The sequence below is a fragment of the Camellia sinensis genome, chromosome 14 (genome assembly GCF_055761805.1).
Source record: "Camellia sinensis isolate YWXY chromosome 14, ASM5576180v1, whole genome shotgun sequence".
NCBI classification, from domain to species: Eukaryota; Viridiplantae; Streptophyta; class Magnoliopsida; order Ericales; family Theaceae; genus Camellia; species Camellia sinensis.
This window is the reverse complement of record NC_138974.1, coordinates 29,901,626-29,926,631: the sequence shown is the minus strand read 5'-3', so window position 1 is coordinate 29,926,631 and position 25,006 is coordinate 29,901,626.

Below are 25,006 nucleotides of genomic sequence, written 5' to 3'. Positions count from 1 at the left end.
GCCTGTGGGCCGGCCTGACCCGACTCGAATTTTTTCGGGCACCCACGAGGATCGACATGGGCCGTGCCCCTACACATTGACGATATGAACATTCACATTGACAGTGTGAACATTCACATTAGAGGTATTTTGGTAATTATGTCACCCATAGGACTTGTTGAAATATAAGAAAATAATGTGAACTAAATGGAACATAAGTAGATGAAAATGGTATTTTGGTCTTCTTATCTCAAATTGAACTTAATGGAATAGTCAAAAAGAATATGGGTTGGATCAAATAAAACTCTTAGAAAATGAATTTATAAAAAAAGCTCTCTTTATTAACTTCTCCCAACCTCCAAGTCTTACCTTCATAATAAAACTTTAATGCATTAAGAACAAGCATAAAAAAAATTCTTTGAAATCCAATACATATGAATTCCTTGAAAAGTCCCAACACATATGATTATTTTCCCTCATACTAATATTTTAATGCATTAAAAACAAGCATAAATTTTTTTTTTGAAAAGTCCAACACATATGATTATTATCAAAATATTAAATTTTAATATAATATAATAAAAAAAAAAGACATTTAATTCCTTGAAAAGTCTAACACATGTGATTATTATCAAAATATTAAACTTTAATATAATATTAAAAAGGTAAAAAAGAAAACATTTAAAAAAAAAAAGATATTTAAAAATCACAATTCACATATATAGATAATTGTAAACATATTTCGTACATAGCACGGGGTGATATGCTAGTGAATAATTATAGGGATACCAAATGAACTCTACATTTATGTGAGACCCACGCCCATATAAAACATTTTACAAAATCTCAAAATCTTTTGACTTCTAACATTATTCGTTACAAATTGTGAAGTTCTTTGTTGTTCTCTCAATACTCATACAAAGTCTGAGTCTCACCCTTTTAAAAATAACAATATTTTTAGAACATCGCTGACTGATACCCCAAGATTACCAAATAAAATTTTCTAATGTTCTATTTAGTTGAGAGAATTGGGAAAGGATTTGGAAAGAAAAAAAAAAGTATGTGAAATTAGGTAAAATATAGACATGTTTTATTCACATTTCACCTACCTTTTTCATTTCTATTTTCCTTTCCAAATCCCTCCCAAATTCCCAAACCAAACACAGTATAAAGAACTACCGAGATGATCACATTAATTTGTTTTAGCACTATGTTATAATTTTCCCTCGTTTACATGGTTAAATTTTTTGTAAGTGAGACATGATGATTAATTTTTATTAAACAGTTGAAAAATAAATATTAATCACTTAGTAGATTGTAATTTTTTTATGTATTAATAATTCTAACTACTAATGCAATGCTACATAATACTCCAATTAAATCCTTTTTTTTTTAATTAAAAAACGGTCATCTAGTCCTTCACTTTGACATAAATAAATTAAAGTGTTAGACTTCGTCTGGAAATAAGTTATTTTAATAATTTTTTAATTTTTAAAGAAAATATATGCAAAAGAAAATAAAAGAATGACTTTTTGACTAAAATATTTAGTTCCCAAACAAAGCCTTAGTATGTGTAAAATTGTCCAGACATTTTTGCATTTTTCTATCGTCATGATTATTATTGAAGGGTTGTTAAGGTGGCCCCTTGTTTTATTTATATGAAGAGTAAAATATTATATTCCTAAATAATTAAAAATATTTATTATTTTTATATAATTTTATCTCTTTTTTTTTTATAAATTAAATATATTTTTATCAAACCATACCCCAAAAAAAAAAAAAAAAAAAGATTCCAACTCAACCAAATGGCTTGTTAAAGCATTTCTAATCCTGTGCTTTTTCACAATTGGGAAATCAAGTAGCTTAAGGTTTAGCTCAAATGGCATGGCGGTTGTCTGGATTATCGGTTTGGATGGAAGACTTTCCTCCTTTGATGTCTTCTATTGTTGACGAAACTTTGTAGCTCTGTTTTTTGATTTACCAATGTTAAAAAAAAAAAAAAAATCCTTTGCTCTTTTTTTTTTTTTTATCAAATTTAAATGTGATGAAAAAATATTTAAAAATCATTTATAACATTTTCATTAATTGTTCATTAAATCAAGGAAGAGTCTTTTTTTTTTTTTTTAATCAAATTAACAATTTATCAATTTTTTTTTTCTTGTTAAAATTTTAAAGGATGAAACATTGGAAATGATTTTTTTTTTTTTCACAAAATTTGACCAAAATAAAAATATGAGATAAGAGAAGAATTTTTTTTTAAAAAAAATTGATAAAAACTTGATTATAGCAAATTAATTTTTTATTTAAATTTAAAATTAAATTAAATGAAAAAATTGGGAAAAGATGGAGATGCTGCTTGCTTTTGCTTGTTCATCACTTGAGCAAACTACAACCCAAAAATAGATTTTAAAATTTGTCAAATACTCATATGTGTCTTATATCTATGTGATGTGATATTTAATAAAAAAAATGGGTGAATTATTTTAAAAAATATATATTTTGCATGCTTTTCAATTAAGAATTCTAAAATTTCAATTTTAATAATTAAAATTCTAATGTTACTTCTTTTTCACAATTTATCCATTTTTTTTTTTTTGTATGCATGGCTCACTACAACCCAATCCGAACACCAGGTAATGTTAGAGACCCAACTCTTCTTTCATCAAAAAATAAAAATAAAAAATAAAAAATTATCAAATCATTCATATAGGAGTGAGACTCATACCCATACCAAAAATATCGTTAGAATATCTCTAACACTTATTTAGATGTTTTATTAAATTTAAATTTGATGAAAATGTCAATTTTTTCTGCTCTAACCATGCATTAAATACATATCAAAAGAAGGTGAGATTATATTTTTTTGAGTAATGCTAGAGACCCCAAATATTCTACCAAAAGTTTTACCAAATGTCTCACATGGGTGTGGGACCCACACAATGTGGGTCCCATGTGGGTCCCACACCCATGTGAGATATTTGGTAAAACTTTTGGTAGAATTTTTGGGGCCTCTAGCATTTTTGTATTTTTTTATCAAATCAAGAGAGCGCTAAGCCTTTCATTAAATTTCACAAGCAACCGTTGGTGGACCACCGGCCAGTCAACTGAGTGGATGACCAACTTGGGAAAGTTTTGCTGAAAATTTGCTATAGGCCGGACGACAGGTCTGATTTGATGAAACAATTGGAACGCAACATATCAGATCAAATTTTTTACTCAAATTTGAATAAGTATTGGAGATACTCTTAGGACTCTAATAAAATTGTCAAATATTTTATCAAACACTCATTTAGGTGCGGAGTCCATACTTATGTGGGTCTTACATCACGAGTCCAGGTTGTCTGTCGTGCTTCTCTGCGGCAGTTCTTACCGTGCTTCCAAAACTATGTCGTTTTGGAAAGTTTTTTTGTTTTTTTTTTTTGTTTTTTCCTCCTTTCCCTATTTGCAACCTCTTTTCTTTTTTGTCCTAACTCTTATACACTTCAGATTGAAAGACCAGTACATAGAGACGATGTGACGCCCCCAATTTTTTTTTTCAACGTCATAAGATTTAAATAACAATAACTTGCTAGATAAAATTTTAACTACTAATTGTGAAAACCCATATTTAAATTATTCTTAAAAGAAAATAAATAAATAAATTAATTAATTAATGTTATTCAGAATCTACCTAAAATATATAATAGTGTAAAAAAAAATTAGTTTTAAATTAATCCAATTCAATTACTATTAAAGACCTTATTAAGAATAAAAATTTTGTGGATGTTCAATAATTATTGTTATAAATTATTAGTTAAAAAAAAAAAAAAAAAAAAGAAATTTATGTGGCAATGCCACCTGCTTGTTTGCATGGTGGTATGAGAACCATAATCCATCATCCTTCTTAGAACTTAGAGAGAGCCATATTTCTTAGAACTTAGAGAAAGCCATATTTCTTAGAACTTGGAGAAAGTGAATAGATTTATTAATGAAAAGAATGTGTGAGAGAGAGAGAGCCTCGGAGAAGTGGCTTTATAAATTCATATCACACACAGTGTTTATACGCACTGTGTTCGTTCAAAGACTAAAAAAATAAAATAAAATAGAGGGAATTCTTGTGGAAGAAGAGGAGGAGGTTGAGGTTGCATATTTTCCTACCATTTTATTATTTCATTTTAACCCCACAACTAAGTAAGAAAACCCTCTCAACCTCTCATTTCTTTTTAGTAGTGAAGTTTTCAGATTATGGCCTTGTGATTAAAATGACTACTCATAAATAGAAATTTTATATATATGTGTAGGAATTTTGTGATGTGTATATCAAGTGTTTGAAGATGTTGATAGTCTTAAAATCATCCTATTATTGTAAAGAAATAAGCTTGCATGTGTAGTTTATACATTTAAAGAGAAGATTGAAAATAATCTGTCTGTTTTGAATCTGTCAGAATGTTTGCCTGAATTTTTAGATAATTTTATACTCAAAATTCCGAGATGATTTCTTCTACAAAGTTGTTGATAATGGTGTCTAGTTCATTCAGGAATTTTGGCAACAATTTTTGAGCTTTCTATGAATTTGTGCGAATTTTTAACTAAATCTGAAACTATGTTAAAATAATCTGTTTTGAATCTGCCAGAATGTTTGTCCGAATTTTTAGACAATTTTATACTCAAAATTTCTAGATGATTTCTTCTAAAAAGTTGTTGATAATAATGTTTAGTTCATCCAGAAATTTTGGCAATAATTTTTGAGCTTTCTACGAATTTATACAAAGTTTTAACTAAATCTGGAATTGTGAGACAGATTTTACTATGTATTTAAAAAATTATACTAAGCCAAATATGGTAATTTTTAACTAAAAGATTAAATTTGAGAAGTCTAGTTTCAGGATAAATTTTTAGATTATGGATTCGATCTATAAATTTAGGCATGGAATTAATGTAAGGAAATGTGACAAATTTGTGTCATAAAAATTGCTGGAAATTTTATAGGATTATTTACATCTTATTTTTCTGAAATTCTTTCTGAAAAGTGACCTAAACATCCCTATTAAGTATTCTGTTCAATTGCACGAATTTTAGAATTGTGTAAATAATTTATTTATAATTTTTAATACCTAAGTTACCATTTGAAATTTTCTGGACAGGATAAAATCATCACTTCAATATTGTGTTGGTCTAATCCATCAACTATTATAAATTAGTAATCCATATATAGGTGTGTTGTGAGTTATTTAATATTGTGCTAGTCTAATTTTTTAAATCAAAAAAAAATTGCATGTGTGTAATTATGGTTTATTTCTTGTACGTAAGTTATTATGTTTATAGCATGGTTTAAATTAATTGTCTATTAAATTTTGTACATTGAATTATTTTTGGTGTCACGACCCAAACCCGGCCCTATGGGTTTAGCACCGTAACCAGCCAGTAATCCGAGATTACCGAAGGCCTGCAGAACAGTAATACAGTAAAACAGAGTACAGGGCCTGGCGGAAGCCAATACAGTAAATAAATAGTGTCCATTGAGCTGTGACATTCTGTATGCAAAAAGGCTTTTCATACATTTATACATAAACAGTACAGAACAGTATACACAATATTTACAATCATTCAGACTAGGGACTCGACCCTATATAACAGTACAGTAACACTCAGTCTATACAGAACAGTAAAACAGTACAGAAGGGAGAATTGTAAAAGACCCCTAAGCCTTAACAGATAGGCTCGGAACCTCGCAGTGAGGCACAAAGGCTGGCTTGACAAAACTGGAGTCTAACCCACACTCCTAGCTCCGATCTGGTGGCTGAGCACCTACATATATATATAAGTAGTGAGCTAAAGCCCAGTAAATAACACAATGCGTAAAGGGGTTTAGAATGAATGTCCTTACAGTAATGAAAACAGTTCAATTCAATCAGTATTTCAGTTGTTCAGTACAGCAAACAGTCATATGTGGCACATCCATTAGCATAACAGTAACAGTAGGTCTTAAAAGACCGAACAGTAATGATGGCCATCAGTCAGTAAACAGTAGTGGTTCCACGAGGGAACCGACAGAGATCTCTGTAACAGTAACAGTAACAGTAAACAGTAGGTACTAAGGATGCCACAGTACAGTTCAGAAATAAAGGACATACATTCATTCAGTAATACCAGTTCAGTAAACAGTTCAGTTCAGTATTCAAAGATATCAGTTGAACATATCTTTACACAATTGTTACTCACAGAGTTTGGGCTACAGTAGGCTAGAGCGTGTCTCCCCAGTCGCCAACCCTACACAGTTCACAGATTGAACACACTAAGCTACACAGTTGGGAAATCTCATAACTTAATCCCTAATTTGCCTTGGTGTGTTCTACAACGATATCCTCATCTAAATGTCTTAAACTAGGCCTAAGAATGCCTAGGATGGGATGAGGATGCAAAAATACAATTAGAAAACATTTTGCAAAGTTTGCTGAAAATAGGAGCTTCGCTCGAGCGAGACTTTCTCCGCTCGAGCGTAAGTCCAAAATCAAAGGCTTCGCTCGAGCGAGTAATCCTTCGCTCGAGCGGTCTGCAAAACAGTAAAAATACTAGATGCTGAGATTTTACGCGCGATGGTCGCTCGATGGTCGCTCGAGCGGAGCCCTGGACAAAGGTGCTCGCTCGAGCGGGGAATCCTTCGCTCGAGCGAGGAAGCCAAATCTGAAATTTCCAGATCTGCCTCCCAAGCTCAAACCAAGCATTCTACCACTCCAAACTCGACCTCTTGGGCCCAAATTCTGGAAAACATCACTAAATTCAATGTATAACAAGTTTCAAAGCTCAATTTATGAATTCAAGCCCCAAAGGTGAGTCAATTAGAACCATATTCAAACCCATTTTCAAAAATATGAAGAACATGCAAACATGCATGAATTCAAATCATTTCAAAGCTTCAATTGATGCTCTAAGGAGCCAATTGATCCAAAAACAAGTTGAAAACATGAACCATTACAAAATCATGAACATGCATGCATCATTTACCATGAATTCAACTCAAACTTCTACATTACAACATGCATGCATGAATTATGCTCTATATCATCATGTATGAGCTAAAACATGGCTTAACTCTACAAATGAAGCATGAATCATGCAAGAACTAGCTCAAACACATCAATAAAGGTTGAGTTCTCTTACCTAGAGCCTCAATTACAAGTGTAGGACCACAAAGCAACAATCAACCTTCAATTCTCTAAGTTGTTTAAGCCAAATCTCAAGAACTACACAAACCCTCACTCTCTCTTCCTCAAGGTCGGCTAGGACAAGAGATATGGCTGATGGAAATGTTTTTGGCTCAAGTATAATGAGCTCAAAGTGTAGAGGTAGTGGCCCACTCAAGGGCAAAACGGTAATTAAGTCCAACTCTTTAATTAGCTTATTTTAATCTAATTTAATCATACCTAATCAGTTTTCAGATAAATATACCATAAAATCACATAAATTATGAGGGTCATAGAACACTAATCGGTTTCGGATTCGGCCGCCGATAAGGCCTTCAATTAGCAGTTTAAACATATGAACATGAACAGATAATCATACTGTCAATAGATAAAATGCAATTTAACTAACGTATACTCAATCAATTCGGTTTCCAATTTCAGTCAGTCAGTTCAGTACTTTAATCAGTTCAATTATCAGTCAGTTATCAGTCATTATCAGTTCCGTTTAGCAGTAATCGGTGATTATCGGTAATCAATCAGTCCCTAATCAGTAAACAGTATGAGGGTTGTTACATTTGGTGTGACATGTATAATGTTGGGAGTTTTGTTTTAGTTGGTATAACATTATTGGTGATTGAGAATTGAATAATTTGTGTTTAATATATAAATTAACCGAAATGATTAATAGTATATATATAAAGTTACTGATAGAGGGTTAATACCGGGTATTCAGGGTGAGCCCTGGTTTTTTAATAACTTTTAAGTAAATTGTGTCGCGAAACCCTAAGTTGGTACGGGAATTATTTGAACCCTTATCGGTATTTCGTTTTGGAATAAGGGTGGATGTGTGGGTGGTACACAAGGAAGTTACGTACCCCTGGTAGACCGTTCCCTAGGGGCAGACCATAGATGTCACGGCTTGGGTATATAACTCCGGGCGTGGGCATCTTTGGTAGTTCTTGAATATTTGACCAATGGGGGGTTTCCAAATTAACCGTGGCTATGACTTTGTGGTTGGTAAGTTAAACCTCTTTGGCGAGATCTCAAAGGTCACCTAAGTTATTAAAATTATTTGAATTATTTTATTGGTTATAATTTATGTTTACAATTATATTATTATCTCTGTTTATAATCTCATTATTTTCGCTCAAAAAGAATGGTAGGTTGGTTATGTTTTCTTACTGCGTTGCAAAACTCATGGCATATATTTTGTTGCCCCGACGTTTCATGCCAGATTATGTCGAGGAAGGGACTGAGGCTGAAATTAGAGCTGCTGCTAATATCGAACCTTGGCTAACTTAGAGTCAAGATTTTATCAAAATAAAACCCTGTTATTTCTTGTATTAGTATTTAACTATGTTGTGACGTTGTGTTTGAACTTGTAGTTTTATTTTGTTGTTGGACTTTGACTATGTAAGAATTTAAAATTTCCTAATTAGTAGTTAAAATTTTATCTAGCAAGTTATTGTTATTTAAATCTGATGACGTTTAAAAAAAAAAATTTTGGGGCGTCACAGACGAAGAGGAGGGCGTGGCGGCGAGACAACGACAACGGCGACTCCGATGAAGATTAAGATCCTCCTTGTTGAAACACTTATTAAAAAGACACCCCCATTCCCTCCCATTTCGAAAGGATACATCTTTGATTTCTTCAAGAACTTTCAACTCCGATCCCAACCAGTTTCGTTATTGTTGTTTATATATATTGGGTTTTGAATAACTTCCTACCCGTTACTTGTTTGTTTTGTTAATGACAGTTTATTTCAGCATATCACTGTTTTTTGATTTATTTGTTTATTTATTCCAAAAATAAAAAATAGAAATTTGGGGTTGTATGACTGTTGGACTTTGAATCATGGTTTGAATTGCTTTGATTTGGGTCTTTTGGGACCTTCATTGTTGTCTCTTCCAGAGGGCAACAATTGAGGTCTTTTAAGGTTGAGTTGTTGGGTTGAATATTGTGAAGAGGTTTTGAAGGTTTTGTGGGTTTGTTATTAAAGTTCCATAAACAGCAATCGCCACCATCTCTCATTCTCCTTCTTCTTCTTTTCTATCTATAAAAACTACCAAACCCACCACCTCTTCTTATTCTTCTTCCTCCTCCTTTCTCTCTCTAAAAACTACTAAATCCCACTCACTACAAAATAAATCCAGATTCAAACCCAAAAAGAAAATTGATAAACTAGGTCAAGATATAAATCATCAAATTAAGACAAGATTGCAAACCTGCAATCATCTCAAATATAGATTCAATATAGATGATGCAATCTCAAATCTACAAATCTGCAATCTCAGCGAAACAAATCTCAAATCATATAAAGACCTAACTATCTCATAAAATCTCAAACCAAATGAAATAATTTTCTGTCGAATCTGGTTGTTTATGAGTGCGATCGAGTTGCACAGGTATCAATTTGGTTGCCTTTTCCTTCTTATAATCTTTCGGTGATGCCTCATCCTTCATTCTGTTAGAATTGGAAAATAGTAATATTATAATTATGGTAGTGTTGGAATTAGGAAATAGTGATATTGTAATTATGGTAGTAATATTTAATACTTTTTTTTATATCTTTGTTTCCTATTTTGTTCATTTCCTATTTTGTAATATTGTTTCATTATAAATATAAGGCTCTACCTCATTCATAGGTAAGCGAAAACAATTCTTTTCATTCTTTTTGGTATCAAAGCCAAATATCAGCCATCCTAGCCCTCTGTCGGCACCACCCAGTCCCACCTATCACCATCGCTAGCCTTTTTCTTTTCTCTCTCAACCACCAGCAGCCCTACCTAGACCTTTTAAACCACTTAATAGCCCTACCCACACCTTCTAGACCACCCAACAACGCTTCTTCTTCCCTGTTTTCCCGTCGACAAGTTTCCTCACTACTGCCAAGGCTCGATTTGTTGCTGCCAGACTTTGTTCTGCTCCTGTGTGCTTCGACTACCCCTCTAGGGTGATCCGGGGTCTCTTTTCCCCTTCTCAAGGTGTTGTGTTGATGTTTAAGGCAGATTTTTTCTATCCTCTTGATTAGTTGGGCTTCCGGATTTATTCGGTAGCATTTATTTGCATAAGCCGTTGAGTTTTTTTCCGATTTCTTGCATTATTTCAGCCATTGTTGCTGTGATTTTGTGTGTTTTTTAGCCCCTGTTCTTTCACCATGACTGAGCCATCTCTCATTGTCTCTTCTGATGTACCCACCAAACCTATTCCTATTGGTTCTGATTTTTCTCTTTCTCATTACACTCCTGTTCATCGTATTACGAGTATGGTGTTGAATGGGAAAATTTTTGCTACTTGGAGTCGTTCCCCTTAAACTCTATCTTGGGGAAAGGGAAAGGCCCATTGGTTTTTATCTACTATTACCTCGCCAGTTGCAACAGACCCTACACGTGTTCAGTGGGATATCGATAACTGCACTTTATTGGGATGGATATTCAATTCCATGGGAAATCAGATTTATCATATGTTCTTCTATTACGATACAATTCTGAGTTTATGGCAAGCATTGTCACAGATGTATGCTCATGCTCACAATGATGCACATATCTTCGAGCTTTACCAAGATATAGCTCGGGCCTTTCAGTCCTCTCTTGGCCTTTTTGTAGCTGAATTCTTTGGATATCTTCAGGCTCGTTGGGAGGAACTTGTTCAATATGAGCCTTTGACTGACCTTCCACCAAAAGCCGCCCCCTTGTGTCCAAGAGGCTTGCCAGACAGCACAATTATCAATTTCTCATGGGTTTAAATTCTGAATTTGAATCTTTTCGAATTCAGATTCTCAACACATCACCCATGCCATCTCTTTATGAGACTTTTGCCACTATTGACAATGATGAGCTTCGCCGGCGATTGGTTCAGCCTAATGTTCTTTCAGTACCTCCATTTTTAGCAGATCAAATGGCTTTTGCTGCGAGTTCTGGTTCTCTAAGTTCCACCGATTCTGTTACTTGTCATCATTGTGGTGTGCCTGGACATGTCAAAGCTTGTTGCTTCAAACTTTATCCTGAGTTGAGGCAATGCCCTTCCCGTCCTCGTGTTCCTGTGATATGTAGTTCTGGCTCTGCTCGCATTGCTGCTTTGGTGGAAGTTACTCCTGCTTCTAAGCCTTCTAATGTCCCTAATCTACAACAGTTACAAACTTAAATCGGTCAGCTTCAGGCTTAACTTGGGTCTCTCACCACTGGTTCTCTTGGTCCATCATCCTCTACTGTCACCCTTTCTACAGGTACTTCTCCTGCTTTCCATGTTCGGTCATCTAGTCCTTTATGGATTCTGGATTCTGGGGCTAATGATCATATGACTAGTGACTTTACTTTTCTTTCCTCTTCTGCACCCACCATTGCTGCCCAATCTGTGTATCTTGCCGATGGTTCTTGATCTTCTGTCCAATATAAGGGTGTTGTGTCTTTATCCCCTATATCACTTTATCTTTTGTGTTGCATGTTCCTAAGTTTGCTTATAATCTTTTATCTGTTAGTCGTCTTGCCAAAACCTTTAATTGCGTCGTTATCTTTTTTCTTTCTTCGTGTCTTTTACAGGACCTAAGTTCGAAGAGGATTTTTGGCAGGAGATATGAGTGTGATGGGCTATACTACTTTGGGAATCCATCGGACCAATCTTTTTTGCCTTTAGCTAGTTTTCAGGCGTCTGTTTTGCCTGCTTCTATATCTTGTGTTTTTTCTATTCAAACTTTAGACTTATGGCACGCCTGTATGGGTCATGTTAACTTTCAATATTTATGTCAACTTTTCCTGTTATTAAATAAAGCATGCAAGGATTCTAAATTTCACTGTGTTACTTGTGAGTTGTCTAAACATATCCGTACTAGTTATATACCACATATGACACGTGCCCCTAGTACTTTTGACCTTATTCATTCTGATGTTTGGGGTCCTTTTCTTGTTCTTGCTTTTTCGGGTCATATCATTTAGAGAAGTTTCTAGCTAGTTGGCCTTTTGGCGTTCTGATTAAGAGTTCAATCCTGGCTTTCGACGATTCAATAGGAACGAAGATTTGCACAACTAGCGTACGTAGAAAAAATTCCATATTCTACGCCAATAGCCTCGTGACATCCATGTATTGAGTCGTCAAATGAGCCACGTTAAGAAAGCCCAAGCTTATACGCATTGGCCCACAGGGTGCCCCAATAGGGCCCGAATGAAAGACCCAAGCCTACATAATCTTTCTTCTAAATAAAAAAAAAAATAATTATTATTATTTAAATAGTTGCAAGACCATTATAACTATGACCTCCAAAATCAACATCTACATCCTCTTTTTAGCCCTTTTAATGTTCATCTTCCCGCGTGAGGGTGATCAGCGCTCTTATTCACGAAACCAACCGAGTTGCTCATGGGTATTGATGATCACACTAGGTGCACTTGGGTCTATTTACTTCGCCGCAAGTCTGATGTGTTTCCCATCTTTGTTCAGTTTTTGCAAATGGTTAAGACACAATTTCATACCATTGTTAAGAGTATCTGTTCTGATAATAGTGAGGAATGCATCTTTAATGAGTTTCGTTCTTACCTTAATCAAACGGGTATTCTTCACCAACTTATATGTCCTCGGACCCCTAAACAAAATGGTGTGGCTGAACGTAAAAACCATCATATTATGTCTGTCATGCGTTGTCTTCTTCCTGGTATGAGTGTGTCCAAGTCTTATTGCCACATGACTGTTCTTACTTCTGTCTATCTCATTAATATGACTCCTAGTCGTGTGTTATATGGCCTTACTCCTTTCCATATTCTTATCCCTAATGCTACCCTTTTTCCTTTTTTGCCTCGTGTTTTTAGGTGTACATGTTTTGTTCAGGACCGGCGTCCCACTCGCACTAAGTTAGATGACAAGTCTATTCGTTGTGTTTTTTTTGGGGTATTCTTCAATGTCTAAAGGGTATAGATATTTTGATCCTTTGTCTCGTCAGTTTCACCATACTCTGGATGTTACTTTTTGTGAGAATCTTCCATTTTTTTAGTCTTAATCCCCAGTTGCAGGTTTCCCCTTCAACTCCTCCAAGTGTTCACTCAGTCCCCATTTTGGATGTGGTTGCCGATTAGGTTGGCCCCCTTCTCATCCCCCGTCTTCGCTTCCTTTCCCCTCTCCTTTGTAGGTATACTCTTGTCACCTTCATGCTCAGCTCTCTCCTGCCATCTCTTCAGTTCTTGGGTCAGGTAATTCTTTCTCTTTACATACCTCTCATTCATTTCCTCACCGTAATCCTCCTCGGGATCCACATCTCCTTAATCGTTGGGGTTATCTGTGTAGTTCTAATCATCCCATTTCCCAGTACCTCTCCTATGACAGGGTTTCCGACTCTTATCATTCTTTCCTTGGCAAGCTTGAGTCCGAGCCTATTCATCGATCTGTGTCAGACGCCCTTCAGAATCCAAAATGGATGGTAACGATGCAGACTGAAATGGCAGCTTTAGAACATAATCATACTTGGGATTTAGTTCCTTTACCTTCTGGCGAGAGTACCGTGGGTTGCAAATGGGTCTTTGCTATTAAGTACCTCTTTGATGGCTCTGTTGACCATTAGAAGATCCGCTTAATGGCCAAGGGCTCCACTCAAGTTCCTGGCAAGGATTTTGGTACTACCTTTGCATCAGTTGCCAAGCTTACCTCTGTTCGTCTACTCATATCTCTTGCTGCATCCCTTTTTGGCCCCTTTATCAGCTTGATGTCAAGAATGCCTTTTTGTAGAGGGATCTTCTTGAGACAATTTATATGGCATGTAGCGACCCTAATTTTTCGTAAGTCATTATTTATTATTATTGCCTTATTTTATTTTTTGGACTTTATTAATTGCGTGATTACATGAGAATTTAATGTGTTGTTTAGTTAATTTAATGTGATAGTTAATTAGTTTAATGTGGTATTTAATTATACATAATTAATCAGAATTTTTATATTTATAAATTCATTTATACATAAAAAAGAGAGGGTGTTACATGTATTGTTTTTATAAAATATATTTATATATATTGTAGTTATTTAATAACATAAAATATATATCATATTTATTTAGGTTGCATTTATATTGTATTTGTATTATATAATATAATAGTCATTAGGTCATTGTATATATAATACTATATAGTAGTCAATTAGGTTTAGAAGTGAAGGAGAAAGAAAACAAAAAAAGAGAGTGCTCTGTGTGTGGCGTGAGAGAGAGAGAGAGAGAGAGAGAGAGAGAGAGAAATCAAAGAAAAAATAGAAGGTTATGTGTGCGGCTGTGTCTGTGTGAGTGCAAGCCGAGAGAGAAAAAAGAGAGGAGGGAAAAGAAAGAAAAAGATTAGGGTTTTATTTTGGTGGCTTCATTAATTATTCAAGTGATTCTTTGATTTTCAAAAAAAATATTGTGAGTACAAAATCCACTTCCCTTAATTTATGTTTAATTCGTTGTTTTTGTTTATTTATTTTTATTTGTTAGATGTTAGTTTGATTTTGTATTTTTATAAAGATGATAGATTGATTTTAATTATTTTGATTAGTTGTGTATGTAAGGTTTAGGGTTTTTTGACGATTGATTGATTTTAATTATTTTGGTTTAGTTGTGTATGTAAAGTTTAGGGCTTTTAGTTGATTGATTGATTGATTTTAATTATTTTGATTAGTTGTGTTTGCCAGTTTTAGGGTTTTTACATGGATTTATTTTATGGTTGTAATCGCACTCATGGTTATATGAAATTAAAATTAATTAGGAACCCATAGATAAATTCCTTACACTCCACCATGACTCCATGGATTGTTGTTTTATTTGAGTATTGGTGAGAAAGAGTGTATAAAAAAAAGTAAGGATTACGAGATTTATTTGAATGCCTTAGGCTTGACATTGTTATGTTTGTTCTCAAGAGTGAGATGTTTTGTATATGTATATTGTTGCCTCGTTCTCATGAGTAGATAAGTGTTTTGATTTACGCGCGTATGTATATGCTAACCATCCGGGGAGTGAGAGTCAAACTCGGGACGATATCCCCATGCAAGTTTGGCTTCAGAGTGGTGTTAGGTATACGAGAGGCAGATGGGATATATGTGTAGGCCGGAAGTGGAGGGCCGAAGTGGTGGAGTTAGGGTACGAAGAATTTAATTATGAGTTTATTGGAATAGTGTGAATTATATTGATTTGTATATGTTGAAAAATAATAAACGATCTCGATAAATTATGAAATTTGAGCAGAGACATATATACGTGATTATAGACAACTTTTATATTTTAACTTTTTATTAAAAGATCGATTAGAACTTATAATCGGATGATCTTGGTCATTGTAGTTTTGATTCATTTCGGCAATGCAGATTTTAGAGGCTGTTTTAACCCACGAAACGAACTCATTTTTATTGGTTTCGCGTAAACTGAAGTAAAACATTATTATGCACACTTTTTATGTTTTGAACTTTTCTGGAAAAAATCATCTTAGAGCAGTTTTTGTTTATTTTCAGTTTCAGATTTTTCGATTGAATTCCGTCTAGGTTTGTCTATCTAGTTTTTCTCTCAACCTATTCAGCTCCTATTAAATTCGTTCGCAATATATTTTAAGAAATTTGATTCTATACAACTTTCGTTCTTTGGGTTTTGGTCAATTCGAATTATTTAAGCATAAAACAATGCATTTTTATATTTTTTCAACAAGTTACTTATGATTAAATTATACTAACTTTATTTTTTTGCAGGATGATGGATCTTGCTAACTTTTTATGTAGGGCTGACCCACCATATTTTTATTTTTATTTTGTTTATTTTATAATTATTTATATTTCGTTGTGTATGGACAAGAAACTAAATGCCACTGTATCTCAAGAAACTACCCATTCGTCTCGGTGTGGTTGGAACTGCTTGTCTTGTCCCGTAATAAGTATTAAATGTATTTTTGTTTGTGTCTGGTGGACACGTGAGAGTTAAATCTTGTACTCATACCAGTATACCTGTATACTGACCCGTTTTGTCTCTTGGCTACTCGGGTGCGTTTTGTTTGAGCGCAGCTGAGCTTCCTTTCCAGGATTAGTTGAGGCTATGGTGGTGACAATAAATAACTATGATCGTAGGATTTGTCGTTTGGACTTTTTTTGTTTTTCTTGAGCTTAGGGTTGCTAGTAGTTTATGTATATATATATATATATATATTTTATGACCTTAGTATTGGGATATTTTGGCATGGTTTGTAACCGTACATTATTTAAGTTATTTTGACTATGTGTTGTTACTTTAATATTTAAGGTATTGGTTAGTTATGAAATTATGGTGGATGGTTTGGTTGGCATTTAGTTTTTTTTTTTTTGTTTCACCCTTAGGATTTGGATGATGGAATATTATTGGGGTTTAGTCTTAATTTAATATTTAATTGTCCGAATTTTGGGGCGTGACAGTTTGGTATCAGAGCTCTAGGTTACTGTAATAACCCCGACCCTTGATTAATGTAATCTGTACTTAAATATGTCTAATAGTAATTTAGGAAGGATTTGGGATTAATTTGCATGTGTATTGCATTATTTATGTGTTTCTATTTGTTTGCCATAAAATGATCTGTTCATGTTTTATGTTTTAAACTGCGAATTGAAGGCCTTATCGGCGGCCGACTTCAAAACTGATTAGCGTTTTGGACTAACTGGAATTAATGTAATTTTATGGTAAATTTAATTAAAATTTGATTTGGTATGATTAAATTAGACTAAGTAATGTAAATCACATTAGCTCAAGTAAATTACCAAAATAGCACTTGGTGGGCCACTATCTAAACCATTGTTTAGACTTGAATTAGGTGTTTTGTTTTCATCACTCTTCTCCATCCACAAGACCAATTCGAGAGAGAGAGATGGAAAGTAGGAGAATTTGAGTTCATCAAGAATTTGGCTAGGAAATTTGAAGAATTGAAGAAAGGATTGTATAACTAGGCTCCTACACCTTAACATTCAAGACCTAAGGTAGAAATCCATCCCCTTGAACTTGAATTTGAATTGTTCCTTTCTTGGTTCATAGTTAATTAGAGTTTAAAGTTTAGAATTGGTTTAAAATGTTGAATTGAGGCTTAAATCATACATGCATGTTCATATCATAATATTTTGAAGTGTTTTCATGGAAATTCTTGCATGCAAGACCATATTCTAGTTATAGTCCATGAGTTCATCATGATTTTGAGTTCAATTTTACATTTTGTCATGTTTTAGAGCATTGGATTTAAAATGAACACTTGCATGTAAGCTCTTGTTTTGGTCTTGAAGTTTTCCTTGAAATTGTGTTTAATTGAACTACCTTTGGACTTTGATTTAGCAAATTGATCTTCAAAACATGTCATATTATGAGATTACAAGAGTTTTCTAGAAAATTAGCCCAAAAGGATCGAATTTGATGCATTGTGGTTGAGTTTTGAGCTTGAGGTTCAAATTTGGAAATTCCAGATTTTGGACTCACGTTCGAGCGGGAAACTCCACGCTCGAGCGTATATACTGAGTTCGTGCAGTACGCTCGAGCGGGTAAAATGACGCTCGAGCGGGAATTTCGTGTATGCAGTACTTTGCTTGTGTTTTCAGTCCACTTGAGCGAGGACTTGTGTCTCACGTTCGAGCGGGTATCGAGGCCCCATCGAGCGTGAATTTCGTGCATCCAATACTTTTACTGTAGCTTGTAGTCCGCTCGAGCAGAGTAATCCACGCTCGAGCGGATTCCTTTTGTTTGCATGTCCGCTCGAGCGTAGAAGGCCACGCTCGAGTGGGACCCCTGTTTCAGCAAAATTTTGAAAAGTGTTTTAAAGTGCATCTTTGCATCCTCATTCCATCCTAGGCATTCCTAGGCCATGTTTAAGACTCTATAGTGAGGGTAAGAGATTAGAAACACACTAAGAGCCAATGAAATAAGTTTTGTACAATTAGAACGTGTGTTTCAAGTGTGTATCTATTATGTGTCGTGTAGGTCACGTGCTACGTCCTGTCTGATCAATCTGCTCTGTCTGTCTGTCTCCAAGCCCACTATGAGTAATAACTCTGTAAAGTTATGTTCAACTTAAGTATTTTCTGACTGGTATTGCATGATCTATTTCTTGAAATGTTATCTTACGAATTATGAATGAATGTCCAATTTTCTGAAAAGTAATTGTGGCACCCTTAGTTCACGTGGCCCTCGCCCGGGGGTAACAATACCGCGGCAAATCTGTATCTGGCCCTCGCCTGGGGGTAATAATACCGCCACTAATCTGCACATGGCCCTTGCCTGGGGGTAACAATACCATGGCTACTTGCGCGCAAGTTATGGACCTTTATGGTCGTTGGTACCAACTGTGTATGTGGGTCTCTAACCAATCTGTTCTGATAGGTAATGGGTGTACCACGTATGATCTTATGCAAAATCTGAATATGTAAATGTATATGAATCTGTTTCTGTTGAAGTCTGATTATGTTCTGATTTGAATGCTGGATTCTAACTTGTGCTGGACATCATTCATATAACCCCTTTACTCTGTTATTATTTACTAGGCTTTCGCTCACAGTTTATATTATGTATATAGGTGAGCCAGCACATGACCAGGACCAGAGTTGATGGCCTTCTGTACTGTTTTGTCAGCCAACCTTTGTGCCTCCCGAGGAGGTTCCGATCGAAGTTTAACACCAAGGCTATTTTTATTTTCATGCTAGTATCTATAACTTTTTGTAAAGTCAGATCTTGGGAAGTTCACCCCTGTAAATATATTGTAAATAATGTGTATCTGGACTGGTATGTTTATATATCTATATGTATGTTTTGAAATGTTCTGTCCCATGTACGTCGTCACAGCTCATTGGACCTTATCTATTTTGTATTATTGCTTCCGCAGCCCCTTATTATTTGTTAATCTGTTCAGAGGCCTTTGGTAGTCCATGGATTACTGGCCGGTTACGGTGCTAAACCCATAGGGGCGGGTTTGGGTCGTGACGGTTACCCTAGACTTGTGAGAGTTTAGGTGACCCTTGGATTATGGAAACATGGGTTAGCTGGTTTAGGATGGTGGTTGAATTTATTCTAAGTATTCATGAATAAATTTTTGCGTGTTTAACTTGAAGGTGATGGCTAGAAGGTATAATTTGAGAAGCGTTGAGCCTAATGGCATAGGGGAAGAAACAACTGCTAACGTAGCGGCAGCGGCGACTGCTACCGAGGCAACCAATACGGTGCAGGTTAATGTAGGGGAGATGATGGCTCAGTTACTTCAGGTTGTTCAGAACAATAATCAAGGCTAGTAGGGAGATCCCTTTGCGAAGAGAAACAAAGATTTTGGTTCTTTGGGAGGTCAAAAATTCTCTGGAGATGGAGGACCCATTGCAGCTGACGCTTGGGTTCAGAAATGTGAGATGGTATTTGGTCGTATGCAGCTCACCGAGGTCCAAAAATAAGAGTTGGCGACACATTAGGTTGAGGGAGCAGCCCTATTTTGGTGGAACTCGTAGAAGGAGGGTCTAGATTTGGCGACTTTGACATGGGTAGATTTCAAGACTCGTTTTGACCGAAAGTTTGTTCTTGTTGCTATTCGGTCTCAACTGAGTGATGAATTTTCGAAGTTGACTCAAGAGGGTAGAACAGTGATCGAGTATGTCATCAAGTTTAATGAGTTGTCTCGTTATGCCCCTTACTTAGTCGACACGCAAGAGAAGGAGAATGAGAAGTTTATTAAGTGATTGAATCATTACCTGTCTAAGCCCCTTATTCCCTTTGATATTGAACCGTTTGACAGAATTCTTGACTTGGCACTGAAGTATGAGGACAATGAGAAGCAGTTTAAAGAAGGAAAGGCTAAGGTCGGAGAGACTTCTAGAGGGAGTCACTTCCAGCAATGAGATGGGAACAGATACTGACCCTATGATCAAAGGCATAGGGGTCAGCAGTTTCAGAGGCCACAGTAATAGGGTAATCAGGGAAATTTTAGACTTTAGGGTAATTTCCAACCTCAAGGCAATTTTCAGCCCCAGGGGCACTATTATCAGAGACAGGGTAGTTCGCGCCCACAGGGTTATCAAGGACAACGGCAACAAGTGCCACAGTTAGGTTATCATCCTCCCGTACCTCAGTTAGAGGGGCCCCCACCTATCAGACAAGTAGCACCTCAACCGATTAATAGGAAGTATTTTGGGTGTCAGCAGTTAGGGCATATAATCAGGGATTGCCCTCAGAGACAGCAAGCGCGATAGGGTCAGACAGCTCTAGCCAGGGCATTTGTAGTGATGCCAGGAAATGACAAAGTGCAAGGTACTTTTAATTTTTTTCAAGGACCCATTAGAGTACTTTTTGATACTGGTGCCTTTCATTCTTTTATATCTAGACAGTTTGTAGAAAGAGAACATATTATAACTACCTCATTGTCTAGACCTATTCGTGTTGAGACCCCTTTAGGAGGGGCAATTACTCTTTATGAGATGTGTAAAGATTTTGAGATTGACTTTGCGGGTAGAGTCGTACATGTAGACCTAATTGTGTTAGGGTTTGAAAGGTTTACAATTATTTTGGGTATGGATTGGCTGTGAAATTACTTTGTGAGTCTAGATTGTGCTGGAAGGACTGTAAATATAGATATTCCCGGTAAGCCACGGCTTACCCACACTTCTAGCGATGGAAAAGAGTCGGTGATGACGAGTTTTCTGTGCTTGGTAGAAATCTCTGAGCAGGATATTAGTGAGGTAGATGTGGTGTGTGAGTTTGAGGATGTATTTCAGGAGATACCTGGACCTCCACCTCGTCGGGTAGTAGAATTTCGTATTGACCTAGTGTCGGGAACTGCATCGATTTCTAAGGCAGCATATAGAATGGTGCCTAAAGAGCTTGTGGAGATGAAGAAGCAGCTGGAAGAGATGCTTCAAAAAGGGTTCATTCGTTCAAGTAACTCCCCATGGGGAGCACCCGCGATCTTTGTTTCCAAGAAAGATTGTACTCTTCGCATGTGCATATATTACAGAGAGCTAAACAAGGTGAGTATCAAGAACAAGTATCCGCTACCTAGAATTGATAACTTGTTTGATCAGTTGAAGGGGGCAGCCATGTTCTCTTAGTTTGATCTCAATACGGGTTACCATCAGATGGGTGTGTCAGAGGAAAGTATACCGCTTACTGCTTTTTCAGACCCGGTATGGGTTGTACGAATTTCCTGTAATGCCTTTTGGTTTGACAAATGCTCTTGCCTATTTCATGGACTTGATGAATAGAATTTTTCAACCGTATCTAGATAAGTTTGTGATTATCTTTGTAAATGATATACTGGTGTATTCTAAGAATGAGGAGGAACACAGAGAACACTTAAAAGTTGTATTGCAGACTTTGAGGGAGCAACAGTTATACGCTAAGTTCAGAAAGTGTCACTTTTGGTGGAAAGAAGTTTGATTTTTGGGACATGTTGTATCCAATCAAGGGATAGCGGTAGATCCTGAGAAAGTTGTTGCGGTCAAAGAATGGAAGCAGCCTACGAACCCTCTAGATGTGAGAAGTTTTCTAGGACTAGCCGGTTATTACAGGAGATTTATAGAGAAGTTTTCCACTATTGCAGCACCCATGACCAAGTTGACCCGCAAGAATGTGAAGTTCTTATGGACAGATGATTGTGAAAAAGCTTTCCAGGAGTTAAAGCATCAGTTAACTACAGCTCCGGTGTTAACTATACCAGTACAAGGGGAAAAATTAGTAGTGTTTACTATTGTGAGTGGAACTGGGTTGGGATGTGTGTTGATGCAGCATCAAAAGGTTGTATCTTATGCTTCTCGACAATTAAAACCTCATAAGAGACAATACCCTACTCATGACTTAGAGTTGGCAGCAGTTGTTTTTGCGTTGAAAGTGTGGCGACACTACTTATTTAGGGAGCACTTTGAGTTGTACACAGATCACAAGAGCCTCAAATATCTCTTTTCTCAAAAAGAGTTGAACATGAGGCAACAGAGGTGGGTTGAATTCGTTAGTAGTTATGATTTTGAGATCCTTTACCACCCGGGAAAAGGAAATGTGGTCGCTGATGCACTTAGTCGACAACATGAGATTATAGCTTCTTTGATGATTCAGGAATGGAAGTCCTTGGAGTTAATTTCGATGCATGATGTTCAACCAATAGAGAGTACTGAGAGGGCATACATTGGTAGTTTGACCGTCCAGCCGACGTTATTGGGTAAAGTTCATCAGATGCAGAATTTAGATGGGTTTCTCGTCAGCAAGCATGATGACCTTGTAGTTGATTTAATCGATAATTGTCCTACTGATTGGTTTGTGGACTCAGATGGGGAATTGCGATTCAAGGGTAGGTTCTGTGTACCTAACATTGTTGAATTGAGGAAAGAGATTATGGATGATGCCCATAGGTCCCGATATACCATTCACCCTGGTGGGACTAAGACCTGAAGTGGACGTTTTGGTGGGAAGGTATGAAGAAAGACGTAGGAGAGTATGTTTCTCGATGTTATGTGTGTCAACAGGTTAAGGCAGAACACCAACGACCGTTTGAACTTTTGCAGCCTCTTGAGATTCTTACTTGGAAATAGAAGTACATCTCTATGGACTTCGTGGATGGATTGTCGCGGTCCAAACGAGGCAATGAATCTATTTGGGTGATAGTGGATCGACTCACCATGTCTGCTCATTTTATTCCTATCAGTGTTCACCGAACTGGGGATAAACTAGCTAGGCTGTATATAGGGAAGGTGGTGCGACTTCATGGCGCACCAGTTTCTATAGTTTCGGATCGTGATCCGTTATTTGTGGCAGAGTTTTAGGAGAGCTTTCAACATGCTTTGGGTGCTAGGTTAGACTTGAGCACGACTTATCATCCTCAGACAGATGGGCAAACTGAGCGGGTAAATCAGATCTTGGAGGATATGTTGAGAGCTTGTGTACTCGATCTTGGTGGCAGTTGGGAAAAACACTTGCCACTGGTGGAGTTTGCTTATAATAATAGCTATCATTCTAGTATCAGGATGACACCTTTTGAGGCTTTGTATAGGAGGCCATGTCGATCACTTGCTTGTTGGATAGAGGTAGGAGATGCGCCATTGTTAGGGCCAGAGTTGATGAGAGAGACTACAGAGAAGGTGAACATTATTTGGGAACGTATTAAGACTGCACAGAGTCATTAGAAGAGTTATGCTGATAGGAAACGTAAGAGGGTTGAGTTGAATGTCGGAGATTTTGTATTTTTGAAGGTTTCGCCGATGAAGGGTATCATGCAGTTCGGAAAGAAGGGAAAGTTGGCACCTAGATTTGTGGGACCATATGAGATTACTGAGAGGATTGGTAATGTGGCTTACAAATTAGCTCTACCACTTGCTTTGTAATGACCCAATTTTTTTTTTTTAAATAGCCAGTGCATAATTTAATTGAACAAATTTTTGAATTTAATTGCTGTGTAAATTTTGTGTGAAAATAGTTCGGTTTTGTATTTTTTAAAAATAGTTTTCGATTTCAGAAAATTATGAATTTTTTATATGTTTTTTCCATATGAGTCTAGCACGTTGGATAAAAAATTCAGAATTAAATGATGCGTATTTATTTTATGAAAATTCACGGATTGGTTGGTGTTCAGTTTAATTTATAGCATAATTTGAAATTGAGTTTTTAGTGTTCGGACCAGGATTTGAGATAGATTTGTTAGGTCTACTTTGGTTTATAATCGGGCCATGTTTGGCTGATGAGTGGGAATTTAATTCAAGACCCATGGCGTGGATTCAATTTAATTTGAGTTTGTTTATGATTCATGTTTAATTATTTGGTCTTTTTTAATTATGTGATTGGTAAGAACCACCTTTGGAGTTATTATTATTTATTATATAGGATTATAATAAATATTTCACAGTTGATTTTATGGTGTGCACCATATGGTGAAAAATTATATATTTTTGTAGTGAATAAAATGAGTATCTATTTTATGGTGAGCAAAATATAATATTTTGTGATGTATAAAAATATTATATTTTGTGATGTACAAAAATATTATATTTTGTGGTGAAAAAAAATTATGTCATTTTATATTTTATGTTATAAAATTTTAAGATATTATTATAAATTTATTTGTATCAATTGATAATTAAATTATATAATAATTGAGGTGGGTACAAACCATGATGTGTTGCCCCCCACTCTCATTCCCTTTTCTTTATTCCCATCATTCTTCCTCTCTCCTTCATTTGGCCTTTCTATTATTTTTCTCTTTCATTTGTTGAGCAGAGGGTCTTCCCTCCGCTGCCTCACTGCTTCGTCTCTTTCCTCCATAAATGCTCAATCTTTGAGCTTAGAGTGAGAGTCTTTAGAGTGAGATTTTGTAAAAGTATTGTAAATGAAAGTTGGAGAGCTCGTCGTACTCTTCGCAATGGTAGTTTTGGATTCGTGATCGGAGGATGTTTGCCTTCCAAATCTGCTCTTCTTTATTATTTGAGGTAGGGACTTTCTTCATATTTTTACATTAAAGCTATATTAGGGTTATTTTGAGAAAATCTAGCATTATAAGAGGTATTGCATATAGAGATATTTTCAGATTTTTGTTTGGTAATTATTAGAAGAAAAATTATGTTGAAATGTTAAGAATGTTGGTATTTTGAGATTGATTTTGGGAAAATCATTTTGTGTTGTTAATTTTGTAAAAAGAAATCTGAAAATAGAATTTAATAGTTATATGGATTGTATTTATATCATATTATGATTAGATGATTTATTTTGAGAAATATAAAGTTGATTTTTTTTTTTATCTTTGAATTGGAATTTATTTTTGAGAAAAATAAATTAATGTTGAGGAATATGGAATGAATGGTTAAGTAGGGATTATAGAGTTATTTTGGGATCAAAAACTCTAAAAAAATGTTATATTCATGATATTTTATAAAAGATGATATGTTGATAATTAAGTTTTGTTCATTTTTATAAAAATAA